Source organism: Muscardinus avellanarius (assembly GCF_963383645.1).
Source record: "Muscardinus avellanarius genome assembly, chromosome: 20".
NCBI lineage: Eukaryota > Metazoa > Chordata > Mammalia > Rodentia > Gliridae > Muscardinus > Muscardinus avellanarius.
Genome location: NC_137806.1, coordinates 34235061 through 34242539, shown reverse-complemented (window position 1 = coordinate 34242539; position 7479 = coordinate 34235061). Strand labels below are relative to the sequence as shown.

Sequence of the window (7479 nt, the reverse complement as noted above, 5' to 3'; positions counted from 1 at the left end):
CAGGAACCCCAGTACCACAAGGAAGGAAGAAAGAAAGAAAGAAAGAAAGAAAGAAAGAAAGAAAGAAAGAAAGAACTTCCAGCTGTCAAACAGTCAAAAATTCTGATGCAAAAACTTTGGTTACTAGACAAGAAAGAAGGAAGAAGGAGGAGACCGGGAGGAGGGTGGATGCAAAAGAGAAAAGGGAAAGAAAGGCCGAGCGGCCTTGGCGGGTCCTCGCCACCGGGTGGCGCCGAGCACCGTGAAATCGAGTCCAGGGTTGGTGTTGAAAAGGAAGGTCCGGCTCTGAACCCGGGAGTTCAAAACTCCAGACACTCCTCCCCTGCTAAAGGGCAGCTCTACATTTTGCTCAATTAATTTGTTCACATCTTCTGGAGGTTATTGTCCGTTCTCTGTGTTTTCTGGGATATTACTATTTACTTTTTAGGGGTCCCCCCCTTAGCCTCCTAATACAGTTAGTGTTCCTGAAGAACCGATTGGGGGGAAACGGAACTCAAGAAATATTCTGAGTTATAATTAAATAATGTTGGCAAAAAGTAAAGGGGGTGTTGCCTAAAAATTAAAACAGTGTATCATACCCCGCCCTCAAAGGGACAAAAATCAAATCAAAATAATTTAACCTTGAAATAGATCCCAGGGCACCCGACTTCTGTAATCAGGGTGTTTCAAAGTGGTGAGCTCACCCCCCCCCCCCAAAAAAAAAAGAAATAGAAGCAAAGCAACTAGAATGAGCTATGTGGTTACTCTGAAATGGACCAAAGTCACAGATAAAACTAGATACTATTGACCCAAGAGAAACTGTTTAACCTGGGGAGACAAGGGTGGTCTGTTGCTTTATTTTATTTTATTTTATTTGTACTGGAAATTGAGCCCAGGGGCATCCTACCTCCAAGATACACCCCCACCCCGATTTAATTTTGAAAGAAGGTCTCACTAGGTTGAAGAAAATCTCATCACTTCCTGAGGCTGTTCTCAAACCTGTGATCTTCCTGTCCCAGCTTTCCAAGTACTGGGATTACCAGCTGTGCGCTGCCCTGCCTGGCTGGTTGGTCTGTTATATTTTAACAGAGCTGTCCCACCCCTCCTCAAGCCCCTGCACAGTCATAAAAGGCCACCCTCGAGGCTTGGAAGACTCCAGCCAAGAACTCAGATCCACACCGAAATACAAAGCGCCGGTAAAGACAGGCATCACACAGGACAGGACAGAACAGAGCAGGGCTTTCGTATATAATGCTTTTATCCTCGCATCTGTCTTAAAGACAACTGCACAAAAGCAAGAATCACAAAACTGGGTAGAAGGAGTTGTAATGTACAAAGATAAAACTCTGTCTTTAAAATCACACAAAGGCACTGGGAGAGAATGGCTTTACATGGGGACCAGGTTTTTATAGGATACTGAAATCAGTGTTAATCTGAATTAGATTGTTTTGAGAAGCTGTTTATAATCCCTAGAATAATCATAAAGAAGTTAAACTTTAAAGTACAATCAAAGCAACAACAAGGGAATTAAAATGTTGCACTAAACTTGGCGTGATAGCACCGCCTGTGAGCCCAGTTCTTGGGAGGTGGAGACAGGAGGATAAGGGCTTAGGGAACCTTAGTGAAACGGGGTTTCTTGAGAAGAAACACGGCGTTTCCTTACTGGATTCTTGTCTGCAGCGAGCGAAGAATGACACCCACAGACGGCAGGAAGGGGAGCAAGAAGTTTACTGGAAGCAGCAGGGAATAGGGAAAAGTGGCCAAACACCCTCAAGGGCTGTCGGGACTCTAGCAGCTGCCTTCAGGACAATACTTGAGAGTAGCCCAAGCCGAATGCCTTCAGTTGCAAGCTACTTTCTCCCAGAGTTCACGCGATCTGCCAGAAAAGAAGTGCAGGTCACCCCTAGGGGCCCTGGTCAGCCTTGATGTCCAGCAGAGGCCTTCAGGTCACTACCCGAGTGTAGCCTGGGCCAAGTGCCTTCAATTGCACCCCACCTTCTCCCAAAGCTAACGCGACCTGCGAGAGAGAGAGAGAGAGAGAGAGAGAGAGAGAGAGAGAGAGAGAGAGAGAGAGAGGGAAAAGCTCCCCAATGGGGAGGGGTTCCCAGACTGGGTGACCGTCCTGGTGAATGGTCTAGGGGTTTATATATCTCTGTAAGTCCTCTGTTACTTGGAGTCTGGGGGGCAGTTCTTAAAATTTGCATAGGGTATTTGCATGTCCTTTGAGGGGTCTCCTTTCAGTAGAGGTGTCAGACTTGCTCCAGGGATGTCTCCTGGTTTGCTGATTAGTAAACAGATGGTTTTGTGAAGCTTTGGTCATTCTTTTTTTTTTTTTTTCTCATTAAACTTTTGTTTTAATGGGTCTCAAAATTGTGACAGATTTTTGGTCAAGGTGTTTCCATTAAAAAGTACTGATTTTAAAAACTAATAACTTAAAACTGCCACACACAAAAAAAAAACAAATGGTCCACAAAACATTTTCCTTTCCTTCTGAAGGTTTTACGATGCATTGTTATCATTAACCAGTCTTTTACTATTAAACTTAAATGGCCAATTGAGACAAACAGTTCTGAGACCGTTCTTCCACACTGATTAAGACTGGGGTGGCAGGTGTTAGGGGTAATATTCATTTAGCCTTCTGAGCTTTCTGGCAGACTTGGTGACCTTGCCAGCTCCAGCAGCCTTCTTGTCCACTGCTTTGATGACGCCCACAGCAACTGTCTGTCTCATATCACGAACAGCAAAACGACCCAGAGGAGGATAGTCGGAGAAGCTCTCAACACACATAGGCTTGCCTGGAACCATATCAACAATGGCAGCATCGCCGGACTTCAAGAATTTAGGGCCATCTTCCAGCTTCTTACCAGAACGGCGGTCAATCTTTTCTTTCAGCTCAGCAAACTTGCAAGCAATGTGAGCTGTGTGACAATCCAGTACAGGAGCATAGCCAGCACTGATTTGGCCTGGATGGTTCAGGATGATCACCTGAGCAGTGAAACCAGCTGCTTCCATTGGTGGGTCATTTTTGCTGTCACCAGCTACGTTGCCACGACGAACATCTTTCACAGACACGTTCTTGACATTGAAGCCCACATTGTCTCCAGGAAGAGCTTCACTCAGAGCTTCATGGTGCATTTCAACAGATTTCACTTCAGTTGTGATGTTGACTGGAGCAAAGGTGACCACCATGCCAGGCTTGAGAACACCAGTCTCCACTCTGCCCACAGGGACAGTACCAATACCTCCAATTTTGTAGACATCCTGGAGGGGCAGCCGCAGAGGCTTGTCAGTTGGGCGAGTTGGTGGCAGGATGCAGTCCAAAGCTTCAAGCAGTGTGGTTCCACTTGCGCTGCCATCTTTACGGGTGACTTTCCATCCTTTGAACCAGGGCATGTTAGCACTTGGCTCCAGCATGTTGTCACCATTCCAACCAGAAATTGGCACAAATGCTACTGTGTCAGGGTTGTAGCCAATTTTCTTAATATAGGTGCTGACTTCCTTAACGATTTCCTCGTACCTCTTCTGGCTGTAAGGTGGCTCAGTGGAATCCATTTAGTTAACACCAACAATCAGTTGTTTCACACCCAGTGTGTAAGCCAGAAGGGCATGCTCACGGGTCTGTCCATTCTTGGAGATACCAGCTTCAAATTCACCAACACCAGCAGCAACAATCAAGACAGCACAGTCAGCCTGAGATGTGCCTGTAATCATGTTTTTGATAAAGTCTCTGTGTCCGGGGGCATCGATGATAGTCACATAATACTTGCTGGTCTCAAATTTCCACAGGGAGATGTCAATGGTGATACCACGCTCACGCTCAGCTTTCAATTTATCCAAGACCCAGGCATACTTGAAAGAGCCTTTTCCCATCTCCGCAGCTTCCTTTTCGAACTTCTCAATGGTTCTTTTGTCGATCCCACCACATTTGTAGATGAGATGGCCAGTAGTGGTGGACTTGCCCGAATCTACGTGTCCAATGACAACGATGTTGATGTGCGTCTTTTCCTTTCCCATTTTGGCTTTTAGCAGTGGTTTTCACGACACCTGTGTTCTGGCGGCAAACCCGTTGCGAAAAAGCTTTGGTCATTCTTATCTCTGAACCTTGGAAGAGCTGGTCTCTTTTTAGGAGCCTTGGAAGTTAATTAGTATTCGTTGCCCCTCAGGAAATTAAGCTTTTCTACTAAGGCCTCTTCCCTACCTGCCTACTTCTCTTCTACCTCCTCATTAGGGAGGCCTAGTTTCAAATAAAAATAAATAAATAAATAAATAAATAAATAAATAAATAAATAAGCTGGGAGTGGTGGCACACCCTTGTAATCCCAGCATGCCGGAGGCTGAGACTGAAGGATCACAGTTTGCAGACAGCCTCTGCTACTTAGTGAGGCCTTCTGCAACTTGGTGAGAACCTGTTTCAAAATAAAGAATAAAAAAAATAGGGCAAGGGGTGTAGCTTTGAGGTCGAATGCCCCTGGGTTCCATCCCCAGACCCGAAAAAAAAAATAAAAAAAATAAAAAGGAATATAAAGGTTTGGGAGTCTAACTCAATGGCAGAGCACCCTGGGTTCAATCCCCAGTACCCAAAATAAAAATAAATAAAATGGTGCACCCCCCAAAAAAAAAATCCACTTAGCAATAAGTAAAGCATTAGCAGAGAAATAGAGTAACCAAGTAAACATGCCAGGATAAAAGTGAGTACCAAGGGGCAGGTGTGAGTTCTGCCTCATCAACAGCTACACCAAGTGGGAAATGGATTAGACACTAAAGTCAATAGGTAGAAGCTGACAGGATGGGTTGAAAAACACCATACTATGCCCCTATAAGAGGCACACTTTAAATTCAATAATAAAAATAGGTGACACCAGGTGTGTGGTGCATGCCTATAATCGCAGTACTTGAGAGGACAGGAGGACCGCAGGTTTGAGGCCAGCTTCAGCAACCTAGACCCTGTTTCAAAATTTAAAAAATAAAATAAAAATAGAGCTGCACATGGTGGCCCACGCTTGTAATCTCAGTTCTTGGGAGGCTGAGACAGGAGGATAGTGGTTCGCGGACAGCCTCAGCTACTTAGTGAAGCCCTTTGCATCTCAGTGAGACCCTGTTTCAAAATAAAGAATAAAAAAGCCAGGCATGGTGGCGCACGCTTGTAATCCCCGCGCTTGGGAGGCGGAGACAGGAGGATTGCGCATGTTTGAAGCAGTCATAGCTACTTAGTGAGGCTCTCAGCAACTTAGTGAGACCCTGTTTCCAAATAAAGTATAAAATAGGTCTGGGAGTATAGCCTGGAGGTAGAAAGCCCCTGGGTTCCACCCCCAGTACCACCAAAAAATAAATAAATAAATAAATAAGAATAAAAAATAGGGTTGGGGGTGTAGCTCAGAGGTAGAATTCCCCTGGGTTCCATCCCCAGTCCAGCAAAAAATAATAATAGAGCTGGAGAGAGTGCTTCTGGGTTTAGTCTGAGAGAGAAAGAGAGAGAGAGAGAGAGAGAGAGAGAGAGAGAGAGAGAGAGAGATGGCGTCAAGTAAAAAGCAAAAGCAGCAAGGCTGAGCGGAGTGCGCCGAGTCGTAGTGACTCTACAACACACACAACATGATAGACTTTGGAACAAAACTTGTGACTAAGGAAAACAACATCTTAAAATGATAAAAGGGTCAATGTACGGACACAGACGCCCTCGTCAACTCGCAGAGCCCGGCAGGAGCGCAGCTGCTGGCGGAGCGGCAGGGAGGAGCCCGCACCTGGCGCCAGCAGTGGGAGACTTGGCCCCGCCTTTCCAGCAGAGGACAGAGGAGATAGAACCCTGGACGGCCGCGTCAGCAGTGGCCTTGAGCTCTGGCCCGAGCCTGACCTGCCAGATGAGGCTGCGGCCAGCCAGCCGGCTCCCAGGGCCACCAAGGCCCAGGGCGTCTGCCCCGGTTTCCTAGGGAAGGCCAGCCGGGCTCCCCGAAGGGGCTGAAGGGATCCAGGAAATGGTTGGAAAGACCAAGGAAAAAAGACATTACACATTTCTATGATTAGGAGTAGATTAGTAGTTTGTATTATGATAAAACAAAATAGACGTAAAACTGGGCACGAAAGTGCACACCCGTACCCCCAGTGCTTGGGAGGCGGGGACAGGAGGATCCCAGGTTCAAGACCAGGCTCAGCAACTTAGTGAGAGCCTGCTTCAGAAATAAATAAATAAATAAATAAGGAGGGCTGGGGTGTCGCTCAGAGGTAAGATGCCCCTGGGTTCCATCCCCAGTACCAATATATACGCACACTCGCACATGGGTCAAAACTACCTAAGTTATATATAGTGACGTTTCCTGTTTTTAGCTGTTTTAAGGTGGACTGGTCAGGGTGTAATCACACCCACAGCGCTGTGCAGCCATCGCTGCTGGGCTCCCAGAACTCTGTTCTCGTCCCAGCAGAAAGCTTGACAGTCATTAAATGCTGACCACCGCGGCCCTCTCCCCTCTGCCCCGGACGCGCCCGCTCTCGTGGCCTCACACGCGTGCGTCATGACGCCGTGCCTTTGCGTCTGGCTCGTTTAACACAACGCTGTGCTAGAAGGCTCAGCAGTGTTGTATCGGACCAGAACTTCACTGCCTTTGAGGCCTAAGACGCCCTATTAACCAGGCATGATGGTGCACGCTTGTAACCCCAGTAATGGGAGAAGGACTGCGGACTCAAGGACAGCCTCAGCAAGGGGCGAGACCCCTTCACCTGGCAGGACCTTGTTTCCAAATAAAAAGAAAATAAGGCTGGGGGGTAGCTTGGAGCTTGAATGCCCCTGGGTTCAATCCCCAGTGCCACACACACACACACACACACACACTACTGCCCTATTGTGTATATGTGTATGTGTGTGATATACATATCACATTTTATTTACCCATTTATCTGCTGATGAGCATTAGGCTGTTTCCACTGTTTCCCCGTTATGAATAATTCTGCCACAGACAATGGTGTCCAGCTATCTTTTCAAGTCCTGGAAAAAGATGACTTTATGCAAGAACTAGACACATGGTGCTTGGATTTAGTGTTTCTAGTCTAAAAAGTGCAAGGGAGTTGTCTAGCTCATCACTTCTCACTGTATTAATTATATTCTTAAGGTCACCACCTTAAGAATATAGGGAAATGCTAACATTCCCCTATATGTTTTTTTGTGTGCTGGGGACTGAACCTAGGGGCGTTTTCTACCTCCAAGCTATAACCATATAGGGGAATGCTAACATTCCCCTATATGTTTTTTTGTGTGCTGGGGACTGAACCTAGGGGCGTTTTCTACCTCCGAGCTATAACCACCGGCCTGATTTTATGTTTTATTTGGAAACAAGGTTTGGAGAAGTTGCTGAGGCTGCCCTCAAACTTGAGCTCCTCTTGCCTCGGCCTCCCAGGGGCAGAGGCTCCAGGCTTGAGCCGCCACGCCGGCACTATTCAGTTGGGGCATTAAAGCAAGTGGTCAAGGTCTCTCCAAAGGTTGGTGGCAGAAGTTCGACTTTTCTTTCATGTCCC

General features: G+C 46.7%; 1 pseudogene across 1 annotated transcript; it reads right to left on the bottom strand.

The window, feature by feature from the left end:
- Positions 1–2609: 2609 nt before the first annotated feature.
- LOC308277768 (elongation factor 1-alpha 1-like) lies at positions 2610–3993 on the bottom strand (annotated as a pseudogene). The gene has a single exon. The product of its transcript is annotated as an elongation factor 1-alpha 1-like (transcript).
- Positions 3994–7479: the final 3486 nt, after the last annotated feature.